Source organism: Aulonocara stuartgranti (genome assembly GCF_965226115.1).
Source record: "Aulonocara stuartgranti genome assembly, chromosome: 2".
Lineage (NCBI taxonomy): Eukaryota > Metazoa > Chordata > Actinopteri > Cichliformes > Cichlidae > Aulonocara > Aulonocara stuartgranti.
In genome coordinates, this window is record NC_138940.1 from 14,083,005 (window position 1) to 14,098,492 (window position 15,488).

At 45.8% G+C, this 15,488-nt stretch overlaps 1 protein-coding gene and 1 long non-coding RNA gene across 2 annotated transcripts in view; one reads left to right on the plus strand and one right to left on the minus strand.

The window, feature by feature from the left end:
- Positions 1-15,488, plus strand: part of LOC309717400 (histone H1-like) — a 186,606-nt gene that overhangs the window by 164,776 nt on the left and 6,342 nt on the right. The gene's annotated exons all lie outside the window — the stretch shown is intronic.
- The window catches only part of LOC309717595, a 33,931-nt gene continuing 20,535 nt past the window's right edge, over positions 2,093-15,488 (minus strand). Inside the window, exons 2-4 of the long non-coding RNA XR_014279750.1 lie at positions 3,332-3,433; positions 2,358-2,429; positions 2,093-2,212 (exon numbers count right to left, since the gene is read on the minus strand). This is a non-coding gene — a long non-coding RNA (uncharacterized lncRNA). The remainder of the gene's footprint in view (positions 2,213-2,357; positions 2,430-3,331; positions 3,434-15,488) is intronic.

Sequence of the window (15,488 nt, forward strand, 5' to 3'; positions counted from 1 at the left end):
TTCCACAGGTACACTAGGCGTCAACCTTTGATCTTAAAGCATCCTCTTCGCACTAATGTCCTCCTATTCAAACACATCAACCGTCACTGTCACTGTGTTCACGTTTCACACTCACAAAAAACACACTCAGAGCGCGCCTCACTCACCCTCAAAACAACACCCAGAGCGCGCTTCGCAGCTTCGCACACACTCACTCAGAGCGCGCCTTTACACACACAAAACAGTGAGACCCACAGAGAGCGCACAGAAACCTCTGAGCTCAACTGTTAAAATTCTTTTGATGCACAACAACCATAGATCAAAATACCCCTTTCTCTGCGTTTATGACCGCCACAACGGGGCAAAATCGCATCATAAAAGTGATGCCTGCGTCCCCTGAAGTTATACCCGACACCATAAACCAGGTTTTGCTCTATGTACTTCTTGGCAAGTAAAATTTTACTTTGTTTTATGACCGCAGCCCTTAAAACTCGACTGACGCCACAAACCACCGTCAAACCTCTATTCAATGTACTAAAACTAGCACCAACCACTACTGCACTTCACGGCCGCACCACCGGAACACGGCCGTATCATAAACCACACCTACGGACGTGTTTCGCTCTCGCGTTGCCAGCGTTTAACCGCACCATGAGCCAGCATCTGCTTTTCCTTAAATCAACTTCTATTTCATAGCCGGCAAGAGCCAAGGACGTAACTGACACCATAAACAAACTTCAAAACCTCGACTTCAATGTACTGAACTAATGGCCGCGTCTTCAGAAGAAATTCTAATGTATTATTGCTACAGAAGCCAGTCTTAGACAAAATTAAATGTGGAAGGTAAAGTGGCTGCAACTAGTCCAACGTAGTATGTTATTAGTATCTCGGTAGAAGCAGTTTACTGCAACTAGTCCAACGTAGTATGTTATTAGTATCTCGGTAGAAGCAGTTTATTTAACACACTGGAATTCAGCCTCAACTTATGTTGTTAGTATCTTGCGCCAAAAAACCAGACACCGACAAATTTAATGTGAAAATACATGTGACTCAGCGAACAGATTAATTTGGAAAGCCCAATATGCACATTTGGTATTTATAATACAACAGGCTGTGCTTACCTTTTTATATTTGGACCGGTCCTCTGTTCACCTCGCCTCACGATCTCACCAAAGGCCAAATCTGCACCTCCTCAGCACGCCAAAGATCCGGGTCACACGGCACCAAGTTGTTGAAATCTCCCAATTCTTTGAATCTTTGGGCTGAAGGAAGGACAATACTCGGTGTATTTATGCTCAATCAACAATCATTTATTTCCATACAATTCAACACTTAAGAGCATAAGGACCATCATGATGGGGAGACATGCCTGAAGAGGGTCACAGCAAGTCTCAAAATGGTGACGGGTTGCTCAGCTTTTTATAGTCTCTAGTGGCCCCCATCTAGTCGTAAAAGCCAAAACATCACATTCTTTCTCTGTTACAGTGCCTAAGTTATGACCTCGGCAGTTGTTTCTCTGCTTTCTGTAAGGTGGGGGTATGTAATGTGGTCTGTCTATCTCCCCTGTCTTAGACACAGAGTCTCCTGCTTACAACCTTCTCTTCATGATTCAACAATAGAACATGTCAAGAAAACAGTGTAACACATTCCCAGCAGATCAAGGATACAGAGTGATGCACATTTATCTAATGAACTAATATGTGAATATGTTCTGTTAACTCAAAAGTATAATGAGAACTAAACTACATACAGCTCACACACTCTACATTAAAGGGTATAATATGATCTACAGCAGTATTCTAATTCAACTACTTTGATTACATATATAAGGTAACATATGATAACAGAATAATATCACAACGGAGTCTCCCAATAACAGTGTGGTCCTCCTAAGTCACATTTGGGTGGTTAACACACACACACACACACACACACACACACACACACACACACACACACTCAGATGTTATCCAGACTTGCACTTTGAAACAATGAAAAGGACCTACAAGCCACGGTCCATGTAAATCACATCTCACCCAGGTGACTGCCAAACACACACACACAGCATCCATAAAGAATGATGATAGATTAAATTATTAGTTCATTAAGTGGTACACTGGATTATATTTACCCTTTCAGGCTCTGGATGTTTCAGGTCCAGATCATTGTTTGGAAAGCTGTTTGGTTGCGGCTTTAGGCAGCTCACAGTCTTCTGAATCTGGCTGGTCTCAGTCTTCATGTGTAACAGATAGAAAATGAAAATACAGTGCATTTTTGAAGACTCTTTTGAAACATTAAATAGCGATAATAACAAATAGCGTAAGGTACACATCGTGCATGAGAAACATTCATTAAAATCTGTCCTAGGTCAATGTTACCTCTTCAAAATCTTGCACTGAAGAAGAATGCATGGCTTCTGAGCCTTGCTGAGGCATTTCTTCATCAAGATCCTGCAACAAAGAAAAGATGGCACAAAGATTAGACCAAGTGCTCTTCTTGCAACTGTACTGGGAAGGCCTGAGCTTCTGTTTTTATTTTGCATGTGTGTGTGTGTGTGTGTATATGTGTGTGTGTGTGTGTGGGGGGGGGGGGGGGGGGGGGGGGGCTTTTCACTCAAGAAATGTTTTCTTCTGAAAAAAATACTGCCTACAATAATTAACAACTGATTCCTTTGCAATCATCCATCCTCTTCCACTTATCCTTATCAGGATTGTGGGGTAGCAGGTTTGGGGCCTATACCAGCTACCATAGGGCAGTACAATCTGGACAGATCACCAGTCTAACATGGAAGGACAAGCATTTGCATTCACACCAAAGGGCAGTTTTGAATCACCAGTTAACCTAACCCCATAAGCTACATCTTTGGACTGTGGGAAGAAGCCAGAGTACACAGCCAGAGAGAACCCATGCACTACAGCAGTAAAAAGTGCCTAAAACAAGTTAAGAAGTTGTATAGTACTATCTATCTTAATGTTCAAGCCTGAGTTTCAAACCATTTCAACATAGAAACAAAGCACATGCAGTCAGTTCTGCATGCTGTAGGTCAAACTGTCAAAAAATACAAGAAGACCCCTCCTAAAACCAGAGTGATGTCACCATGAAGCAAACTTTGACGGAGTTTCCCAATAACAGTGTGGTCCTCCTAAGTCACATTTGGGTGGTTAACACACACACACACACTCAGATGTTATCCAGACTTGCACTTTGAAACAATGAAAAGGACCTACAAGCCACGGTCCATGTAAATCACATCTCACCCAGGTGACTGCCAAACACACACACACAGCATCCATAAAGAATGATGATAGATTAAATTATTAGTTCATTAAGTGGTACACTGGATTATATTTACCCTTTCAGGCTCTGGATGTTTCAGGTCCAGATCATTGTTTGGAAAGCTGTTTGGTTGCGGCTTTAGGCAGCTCACAGTCTTCTGAATCTGGCTGGTCTCAGTCTTCGTGTGTAACAGATAGAAAATGAAAATACAGTGCATTTTTGAAGAGGCTTTTGACACATTAACCCTTTAAGACCTACCATAGAACCAAGTCTGCCAGAGCTTATATTATATTTTTACATGCTGTAGTGCCATTTTTGGGAGCATTTCAAGTTGATATACATCAATACAACCATTATAGCCCAAATTTTAATAATATGTCTGCATTAAGTGCATAGTAATTACATAAATTGCAATAAAGTGCAATAAACTACAAAAATTGTTTAAATCATTTTTGTTTTTTTAACATATATTTCTAGTTAGAGAAATTTAAGAGGCTTATCCCTCAAAACTGTAAATACAAAAAAGTTGCACAAACTAGTTTCCCACCACAGGAAATTTATTTTAAGTGTCTTCATAGTTTTATTTTTGAAATACACCAATTTTTATATACTGCAGGAAAAACGAAAATAAATATTATAATGCAAATTTGCAAAAAACAGCATATGCATCAAAATAAACTATTTCCAGCAGTGCAATATGAGTCCTAAGCATCCCAGAAACGACACAGAAAGTCATAAAGTCAAACATAACTTTTAAAAACACCAGTATAGGCTCAGAAGGCCCTGATGGTAAAAAACTACATTTCCGCAAAATGATGTCACTTCCGGTTTCGGGCAGGTCATGGCGGACATGCGATAGTTCCCGCTTATGGACGTAGGAAGTGTTACAAACAGCTGATCGGATCGGCAAAGCGTGTTTCTGGAATATTATGTTTTTGTTGCTGCAAGTGCTTTTTATGAAGTTTTTGCATATGTGGAAGGAAACTGTGACTTAGGACAAGCTGATGGCATAAGATGTAAGTACAACTCCTCCGGTTTCATATGCAAAAAAAATTATTGCGCTAGCTTACGTGGTTGCAGTGCTACCGGGATTTACAAATAGTTACGCAAAACAGAGCGTGCCCGCTCCTGTTATATTCTGGTCTCATTCACGACAGACTCCAGAATATCTATTTCCTACCCAACGGGGTAGTAAGTTTTATTAACAAGTCATGCGACTCAGATTGGTCCTCTGCCATGTACAACAGCAACATACAGCCTAACAATCCTTACTCGTGTGACACTCTAAAACGTCCGTGCAGCAACACACTCTATTGTGGAACAAACCATCTTGTAAACAATAATTCACATTATTACATCCTTTCTCTTTTTTTTTTTTTTTTTTTTGTCCTTCTTCTCACTGAGGGAGCAAACAATATGAAACACTCAAAGAATACAAAAGCATTCCACTTATTCAAACATGTACATTTCTGTAAGCTGTAGTGAACATCAATATCCACAGAATACACAACTCTTCCCCTCAAACAATAAACAATAAATCCTCATTATGTAACATAGTCTTTGTACCTAAGTGGTGGAACCACTTTGCGGCCTGACCTTGTCCTGACACCCCCTGATACCTCGTCAGTCTTGATCTGCCGCTCACGAGTGTCTGCAGGAGCTGTGACTGAGCTGGTCAGTGCCCCGGTGGACTGTTATGCCATTTTCCTGATCCATCACGCCTGCATGTCTCAGGTGCCTCCGATTCCTCCTCAGGACACTTCCAGAGTCCAACTGAACCTCATAGGACCTCGGGTCAACAGTCCCAATCACCACTCCCCTGCTCCAAGTGGAATGGCGGTCAAAAGGCTGAACTCTGACACTGTCCCCTAGCTTCAAAGAGTCCATGTCTCGTGCTGATCGGTCATAGCACAGTTTTTGGCGCTTCTGTTTCATCTCCAACTCCCGCCGGGCTGGAATGACTTTTGGCCTTAGCAGGCTTGTCCTGGTTGGCAAAAGCGTCTGTGTCCTCCTGCTGAGCAGCCTCTGAGCTGGGCTGGTCTCCAGGCCTTGTGATGGTGTGTTGCGATGGTCCAGAATCGCAAGATACGGGTCTTGCCCCGCCATTTTTGCCTTCAGCAGCAGCCTCTTTGCTGTCTTCACTGCTGATTCAGCCTTCCCGTTACTCTGAGGGTAACCTGGCGAAGATGTTTTATGCTGGAAACCCCACAGTCGACTAAATCTCAGAAACTCACCGGACGTATACTGTGGTCCATTATCTGAAACAACAATGTCCGGGATGCCCTGTCTGGCAAAGTGAGCCTTCAGCTTTCTAATCACTGTGGTGGACTTAGTGTCCGGGAGATAGTCAATTTCCCAGAAGTTTGAATAGTAGTCCACGGTGATAAGGTAGTCCTTGTTGTCAAACATAAACAGGTCTGAGCCCACCTTAGCCCATGGTCTAGTCGGGATCTCATGTGGGACCAAGGTCTCTTTCTGCTGTCTGTAGTCAACTGACCTGCAGATGCCACACTTAGTCACATAAGTCTTAATTTGTTCGTTCATGCCTGGCCAATACACACACTCTCTGGCTCTCCTTAGACAACCTTCTACACCTAGGTGTGTCGAGTGTAGTCTAGTTATGATCTCCTGTCTCATGGTAGTCGGGACAACAACACGTTCACCTCTAAACACAAGTCCATCCTGACTACTCAGTTCATCCTGGAATGAGAAGTATGGTCTGATGTCACCGTCAGTGTCTCTTTTGTCTGTCGGCCAACCTCTGTGAATTGTATCTATGAGGATCTGTAGTGCTTTGTCGTCTTGTGTAGCAGTCCTTATGCTGTTTAGTCTGTCAGGTGAGATGGGTGCATGAGTGACCATGTTAATGCTCTCTATTTCCTCCTCAATGGAGCCCTGTGGTGAGCACTCTGGAAGATATGCCCTGCTCAATGTGTCTGCTAATAACATGTCTTTGCCTGGCACATACACCACATCTATGTCATATTTCTGAATGCGCATAAGCATCCTTTGCAACCGTTTGGGTGCGCTCAGCAGTGGTTTTCTTACTATGGTCTCTAAGGGTTTGTGATCACTGTGTACCACCACTTTACGACCATATCTGTACTGATGAAACTTCTCCATGCTGAAAACTACAGCCAAAAGCTCCTTTTCGATCTGGGCATAACCCTGCTCTGTACGTGTAAGTGCTCTACTCGCAAAAGCCACAGGCTTACCCGTCTGCATGAGTGCTGCACCTAACCCTTTGTCAGAAGCGTCACATTGTACTGTCAGCTCCTCCTCTGGGCAGTAGTATTTCAGGACTGGAGCCTCTGCTATAGTCTCTTTCAGTCTCTGGAATGCGTCTTCATGTCGAGTTGTCCAGTTCCACTCACTGTCTTTGTGTGTCAGTTGTCTCAGTAAGTCGCAATGGTCAGACAGATGTGGGCAAAACTTTGCTAAGTAGTTCACCATACCTAACAGTCTCTGTACTGCCTTCACGTCTGTAGGTCTGGGCATTTTTTCTATAGCCCTAACCTTCTCTGGGTCTATTTTCAGACCGTTGCATGTCAGCTGATGTCCAATGTACGTAGTCTCCTTCTGTTTAAGTTTGAACTTGTCTGCGTTCAACTTAATGTTTTTCTGCCTGCAACGGGTCAAAAACTGTCTCAACTTCTCGTCATGGTCACGTACTGCTTCAGCATCTGTGTCCCCCTGACCCGTGATCAGCACATCATCTGCAATGATGTAGATCCCTGCCAGTCCATCCAAAGCTTGTGTGAGCTTCCTCTGGAACACTTCCGGAGCTGGGCTTATCCCCATTGGCATCCTCAGCCATCTGTAGCGTCCAAATGGAGTCGAAAATGTTGTTAGGTAGCTCGACTCCTCCTCCAGTTTCACGTGCCAGAATCCACTCTTCACATCGCAGACAGAGAACACTTTAGCCTTTGACAGATCTGGCAAAATGTCCTCAATGGTGGGCAATGGGAAGTGGCTCCGTTGTAGGGCTTTGTTTAAGGGTTTTGGATCTATGCACACTCTTAAATCCCCACTCTGCTTTTGGACCACAACCATCCCACTGATCCAGTCTGTGCTGCATTCTACTGGTGTAATGATCCCTCTGCGCTGAAGATCTTGAAGCTCCTTTTTTAACGGCTTTATCATTGCAATAGGGACACGCCGTTTTGGTAACTGCACTGGTTTCACAGTTTCATCCACCTCGAGCCTTAACTCTCCCTCCAAACAGCCATCTCCCGTGAAGACATCGGCATACTCTGTTTTAATCTGATCCATGTTCCACTCATTGGCTGTTGGGTGCTCTGAAGTAACGATGCTGTCCAGTTTCAAGATGTTTTCATAGTGTACTTTTATGAGTTTCATGGCTTCGCTGGCTCTCTTGCCCAGCAGTGGTACTTTACAGTCTTTGTCAACCACTTGAAACTCCAACCGATACAGTTTCTGATTTCTTGGGTTACGTAGCTTAACTTTGCATTTTCCCAACGGCTTTATCTTACTTTTGTTGTACATCATCAACACTGTCTGTGTGTCCTCCAACTGTGTGTTCGGGCTTAGCATGTGGATTGGCATTACATTACAACTGGCACCACAGTCAATCTGAAAATTTACAATCTCTTTGCCCATCAGCATGCCTGCAAAGAGTTGAGTGCCTCTCACTTTGTCATGTTCTTTGTAGTTGAAGCATGTGTGTCTGCCTCTGTAGCACAGAGAACATCCTCATACTCATCACTCTCTTTTTTTTTTTTTTTTTTTTTTTTGGCCTGTCCCGTTTGGCTCTTTTGCCCTCAGAATTGTTGTCTAAAGGCAAAGAAAGATGCCCAACAGATTTACTTTACCAAACTGACCATCCCAGCCTTGCCGTAATGGTCCATTTGATTCACCTTCTATTGTTTATTTTATTTTCACTTACTGAATACGGGACAGACTTGACTGGGGGAAAGAAGGGGAGAAAGAAAGAGGGAAAGAGAAACAGCTGAGAAGAGGGACAGAGGAGAAGGGCAAAAGACAAAAACCAACAGAACGGGCAGAGGAAAAAAAATGCATATATCAATCACCTGAGTCACCTGCTGAGAAAGAAAAAAGAAAGCAAGCAGAAGAGAACAAGAGTAATAGAATAAACAACATCACAATGATATATGGGAATATGACAGTAAATACTAAATGTTAAACATTATTGTGCAGCACATAAGATCAACAGAACACAGTTTGCTTTGAGGTAGGAGCCAAAAAGGGTGTAGTTTGTGGGTGTGATCACCCGTGTGTACACCTGTGAGCATGGACGCGCTTGTTTTTTGTTTTTTAAAAGGTTCCTTCATGTAATAATCTGCTAGAGGGTGTGGGGGGGCCACAGCCCCGTCCTCCAGGGCATGAAGCAGGTGTGGAGGAGATCAAAACTCGAGACATCCAGAGGCCCCCAGAACACAAGAGACCAAGGAAGACCAACAGAGGGGCAGCTGCGCCACTGTCCCGGAAAGAGCTGAGGAGAGTCCCAGATGAGGGCTCACTCAGCAGCCGCGGAGCAGAAGCCAGGGGGAGTTGCAGTGACGCGCCTGTGAGCTCCGCCGGCAGCCAGCTGCGCCTGAGTGACCGAGCCCCAGGCCGAGAGGCCGGGGGCACCCCACCTCCGAAGTGGCCCGAGCGAGCCCCAGGCTCCAGGCCCCGATAAGCAGCCGCCAAGGAGTGAGCCGGTGTGTACCTGGACGCCCATCCCCGGACACAAAGAACCACCAACGCACCGATGTCTGAGGGGGTCCGCCACTGGCAGGGGAAGTGGTGGTAGGGGGAGATAGGCCTCCAAACCTTGGAGGGCCTGAGATGTCCCCAGAGAGGTGGCGCCTGACACCCAACCTGACATATAGACACAGACATACAGGCACACACAGATACAAACATCCATTCCCACCCTCATGCTCTCATATGCACTTACTCCACACTCAACCAACGTGGAGACAGACATAAAGAGACGTTGTACACACGATCACACTCCCCAAGCGTACTCTACAAACCGGGTCTAGGTGCCCCCGCCCCTGGAGGGGGGAACTGCACCCAGACCCAGGTGGTGTTTCCCTTTTCCCTGCGGTGGGGGGAGGCAGACCGCCCCGACTCCGCAGCAGCAGGAAGGCTCCACACTCCAGACCGCAGTCGGACGGCCAACTCCTCCTCCTAGCCCCCCTGCTCCAGCAGGTCGCAGAGAATGGGGGTGAGAGAAGACTCCAAACCTCCCTCCACCCGCTCATTGTAGTGTTGATGCATGTGTGTTTTAACACTAGCATCCCCAGGCTTCTACCTTTCTACCTATAAAACCCGAGAGCAGTCAAATGGTGGAAGTGGAAGCTAAATTGGCTAAATTGACCGCGGAGTCATCATTTTGCGTTTCTACCTTTAAAAGCCGGAGAGCAGTCAGTCAAATGCTGGAGTCGTTCATATGTATATTAGGTCGTTACCTAGGAATTCTGGAGGGAGGGGAGTGGGGGTGAGTGATTGAGGGGGTGGGGGAGTGGAGTGTTTCAGTTTGCCATCTTAGGGAGAAATCAACACACATGGGTGTATGTCCTTTGTTGCTGACATTTATTGATGAAAACAGTACAAAAAACCAACCATTTGTACACATATTTACAAATAATGATAAAAAGTGAGTGAGTACATTTCAACATTTTCAGCAATCACTCACAATCCTGGCACTGCCACGGTATCTGTCGTCTGCATTTACCACATGTGTACCTGTAGCAGTGAACACATCGCACAGTGGCCTGATTTTTTTTGCATCTGTGTACTTGGATTTTAGGTCGCAAGCCACCCAAAACTTGCTCCATGCACCACTCAGCAGGCCATTTGTAAATATGTGTACAAATGGTTGGTTTTTTGTACTGTTTTTATCAATAAATGTCAGCAACAAAGGACATACACCCATGTGTGTTGATTTCTCCCTAAGATGGCAAACTGAAACACTCCAAGTTGGTGACTTTTGGAGATTTGTTTCCCTGGATGATTGAGAATGCATCAAGATGAAACACAAAAGGAAGCTCACCGCTTTTAGCAGCTCCCCCACCCCCTCAATCACTCACTGAGTGATTGGGGGGGTGGGGGAGTGGAGTGTTTCAGTGTTTCAGTTTGCCATCTTAGGGAGAAATCAACACACATGGGTGTATGTCCTTTGTTGCTGACATTTATTGATAAAAACAGTACAAAAAACCAACCATTTGTACACATATTTACAAATGGCCTGCTGAGTGGTGCATGGAGCATGTTCATTGGTTCATGGACCTCCCTGAACTAATGGCATTTATGGCAGCAACAAAAGCGGTGAGCTTCCTTTTGTGTTTCATCTTGATGCATTCTCAATCATCCAGGGAAACAAATCTCCAAAAGTCACCAACTTGGAGTGTTTCAGTTTGCCATCTTAGGGAGAAATCAACACACATGGGTGTATGTCCTTTGTTGCTGACATTTATTGATGAAAACAGTACAAAAAACCAACCATTTGTACACATATTTACAAATGGCCTGCTGAGTGGTGCATGGAGCATGTTCATTGGTTCATGGACCTCCCTGAACTAATGGCATTTATTGCAATTGTCATCTTGCGGGGGGTTTACAGGGTTCCATCGGTAAATGACTGCTGGTCAGCAAACCTGGGAAACCCACAGATAATTGGAACTATGGCACGAAACCGCTTCCAAGACATCATGCAACACTCCACTCCCCCACCCCCTCAATCACTCACCCCCACTCCCCTCCCTCCAGAATTCCTAGGTAACGACCTAATATACATATGAACGACTCCAGCATTTGACTGACTGCTCTCCGGCTTTTAAAGGTAGAAACGCAAAATGATGACTCCGCAGGGGTCTAAGGTAGAAAACCAAAATGACTGCTCTCCGGGGGTCTAAGTGTTAAGGTGCATTTAAAACCCAGGAGGGCTTGGAGCTACCTGCCAGAGAGCAGCAGGTAAGCGCATGGTCCCTCCTGCTAGCCCTCAATGTCTATGTGTATTTAAAATTGAGAGGTGGGCAACGATGCCAGGGGTGGGGTGTACACCCTGATGGTACTTTGGACTCCGTGTATCGTGCCCACCCCCAAGATCCTATATGTATGTGTAATGAGAGTGTGAGTAATGTGAATGTCTAAGTTGTGGGATAAAATTGAGGCAGAGGCAGCCAGAAGGGGACAGAGGGGGGGTAGCCTCCTCTGCACCCTGGTGACATACCCCTACTCTAAGGCCCTGCATGTGTGGGTGGTTGTGGTGGAGCGGGAAGAGGGAGGCAGCTGGAGATGGGGAGGGAAGGAAGGGAGGGGCAAGTGACCCCTCCCTGGGGCCAGCTCCCCCGCTGACCCCAGTAGGCACCCCCACACTCCGCGACCCGCCAGGGAAAGGGGGCCCAGGCCCATCCAGACCGGGGCCCAGTGCAGCAGCGCCGCCCGGCCCCACAGAGCCCGGGACAGTCCACCCAACCCCACCACAGAGAAAACTGCACCCACCCCACCATCCACTCATCTTCCAGACTACATAAGACAATAAACACCCAGGCTGAGATCTTCCTCCACCTCTCCTGTATCTCCCCCTCCTGCAGAGGGAGCTCCTGAGGAGAGGAAAGCTCCTGCAAGATGTGACAATCTCCCCCACCAGTTGAAGAGCCCCCCAGGTGGCTCGATGCACCGGCGGCACCCTGCTCCAGGGCTGGGCCCACCCGCCCACAACCCCGGCAACACACCAACCAGGAACCAAGCCCCCGAGGCCCGGTCCGGGTCCCAGCCCAGAGACGGAGCGCCCCCAGAACCTCACGCCCATCCCGGACCCACCCAGGGGCAGCCAGGCTACCAGGTCAGTAACCCACGTCCGTCAGCACAGACCCTCCCCTAGCCCCGCTGCACGCAGCCGTGAGGAAACAGTCACCTGAGAGCCAACAGAGCCCCTAACCGGACATGACCGCTACCCCGGGTTGAGCCCCCCAAGGAAGATGCCTCCGGGGAACCCACCGACGCCCTAAGCCTGTCCCTACCCCCACACCAATCACAACAGTGAAGGCGGGACCAAACTATGACCCCCCACCCCCACTAGGTGATGGAGCTGATCAAAGGAGCCCAGAGCAATTGATCTGATGTGGTGGCAGAGGCTGTATCAAGACTAATGTAATCTAATAGATAATTTCTATATTGGTTAGAATTAAGATTATTTTTATTTTTCCAGTTCATGAGGACTGTTTTCTTGGCTATGCATAGGGCAGTGAAAACCATATGGGCTATATTCTTTTCTGAAGTGACATTATCTAAGCTGCCCAACAAACACACTAAGGGGGAAGTTGGAATGTTACATTTCAGACACTTCGATAAGTCTTCACATATCTCGCGCCAAAACTTCTGAACTGGTGGACAGAACCAAAGAGCGTGGATATAATTGTCCGGTGAATTGGTTTGGCAGTGTGAGCAGTTGTTGGTAGACGTAAAGCCCATCTTGAACATCCGATGACCTGTATAGTGCACTCTATGTAATATTTTGTATTGAATTAATTGAAGACTGGGATTTCTAATTAGATGAAAGGTTTTTAAGCAAATCTGAGACCAGAAGTTTAGGTCTAAGTTAACTGATAAATCCGCTTCCCATTTTGCAATAGGAAGTGATATTGATTCATCTGTTTTAGAAAGCATTCTGTATATTTTGGATAGTAATTTGGGGGGTTTAAGAGTAAGAAATTGAACCACACTTGGTGGTGTTTGTAGTTCAACTTGACCCGGTTTAAATTTCTTTTTTACTATGGATTTAATTTGTTGATATTCTAAAAATCTTTTCTTGTTGATCCCATATTGTGTAACTAGTCCGTCAAATGAAATAAATTCTGTTCCTTCTAGTATATGTTCTAAATATTTGATTCCTTTATCACTCCAATCTGAAAAGTTTATCATATTATTGTTTTGTAATATGTCAGGGTTGTTCCAGATAGGTGTACGTTTGCATGGGATTAATGAAGACGCCGTCAATTTTAGAAACTCCCACCATGCTGTCAGAGAAGAGCTGATGTTGATGCTTTTAAAGCATTCATGTCGTTGGATGTTTGAGCTGATAAATGGTAGGTCTGAGATCTCTAGATTATTGCAGAGTGCTTGTTCTACATCTAGCCAAGGTTCATCTAAGAGGGTGTGTTTTAGCCATCCTGAGATAAACTGAAGCCTGTTGGCTAAGAAGTAGTGCTGAAAGTTAGGCAGTTCTAGTCCTCCTTTATCCTTGGTCTTTTGTAGTGTGTTAGAGTTTGTATTGTTGATTGTCATTTATGCTTAGAAATATTTAACCATAGATGCTTAGAGGTGTATAATCAATTGTGTAGTGATAAGTTGTGTGATCTTTAACAGGCTACAGAGGCTTGGTGTGCATTCCACACTAGAATGCACACCTACATCCTGGGAGCACGGGAAGAGGTCGCATCTTGTTTTAATTGTTTTATGGTAGGATTAACGTAGCTACGTCTGTTCTAGTCTAAGTGCTTTTCTGTTTAGATGAACTGCTGGACTTCCTCACCGGGGGGGGGTCTAGTCTACCCTCTTCCTGACCAAGGATGTTTGACCCTTTGATCAGCAACACACACACACACACACACACACACACACACACACACACACACACAGGCAAGGTACTCTTTGTTTGTATGTAGACGTCGGTATGTTAATGAACCTATGCATATTCATGTAACCTCAATAAAAGGACAGTGTATGGGAGGACGGACGAGAGCTACTGGGGTCAAGCGAAGGAACGGCGTTTGTCTGGTTCTCTCCCGTGCACGAGTACCATGAAGAAGTTTGCCTACTTGCGTCTTGCTTGCAGTGTAATTATATTGTCTTAACGTTCCAGCGAATAGGTTTATGCTACAAACCTAACATTAATTGGTCCTTCGATGCCGGCTCCCTGGGATCGCATTCACCGAGGGGGGGGAGGCACGCTGAAAGACTGACGTCAGCCAGGAAGTTCCTGTGGATTCGCTGTCTGTCTTTCTCCTCGATGAATGGCGATCGGCGGGATTCAGGCTGATATTACACGCTAAGCAACGCCAAGTAAGTTTAAAGAGGCCGACTCTATAACCGTGTCGTTGTGCAGTCTCCGCCATTTTGTGAGGCGTTGAGAAGTTCGCTGCTTTGTGGAGCGATAACTGGGTTAGTGTCCCGAAAAAGAAGTTTTGGTTAAATCGCCCAAGGGTCCCAAGCGTCCGGTGAGTGTCCGGTTTTGAAATCGCCCTGGGTGTGTGTCCCGAGCGTCCCTTCATTGGGTTTTGTCGCGCGAGTGGGTGAGCGTCCCACAACTGGGTCAGGGTCCCGAGCGGTCCGGTGTGAGTCCGGAGTAGGCCTATTTTGTGTTGTTGTCATTGTTGTCGTCGTTGTCGTTTTTGTTGTTGTTGTTGTGTGAGTGTGTGCGGAGCAGAACACGTGGTCTGTGACACCGACTGTTGTTGTTATCATGGGTTTCTAAGCAACCAAGAGTGAGTTAGAGGGAGAAAGACGTTTGTGCTGGACTTTGCTCCTGGCAGCACAAAGTATTTATGTATAAAAGAGAGAGAGCGAAGGCTCCACAGCTGCGTGGGTGCACGCGAATGCGGTCGCGCGGGTTTCACGCGGACCTGAGCCGTGCGGTTAATCGCAGGCTTATAAATGGAAGAGATTCAAATGTTAGAAGTTTTCAGAAAACACACCAGCCTTGAAGAGTGTGTGGAAAAGGCCAGCCCACATCAGCAGCTGTGCTCTGGTGGGTGACTTTCCCCCCACCCCTTCCTGACACAAAATGTTAACAGCCTGTGTGCCAAACCATTGAGGTGGATAGTTGTTAAAAGTAACCTACATTAAACTTGTGGTTGCTTAAATTCAGTACGATGACATGTGAGGTGAAGTGATATAGATAAATATTTAAACTAATGAAGTGCATAGAGGCACTTGACCTGTGTGGAAGACTGTCGTCTTATTATGAGCCATTGTTGAGATATAGAGCACATCTGTGAAAACAACTAATATGCTGAACCCTATATGAAACATCTAAAAGTACGTGATGGAGAAGCTGAATTGAATATGAAAGTGTAAGACTTTGCCGCTGTGGGCAGAGCAACTACTGTGTGATGTTGCGTTGCAGTTTTTTTTTTCTCTTCTGAGCTGATGTGCAGGCTACACATTATCAGATCGAGAGCTGTCTGAGAACTACTCTAAGAGAGGGAAACAGCGCTATGTTAACTGTGATAACTGGAGTGTGCAGCGTTTCCATGAGC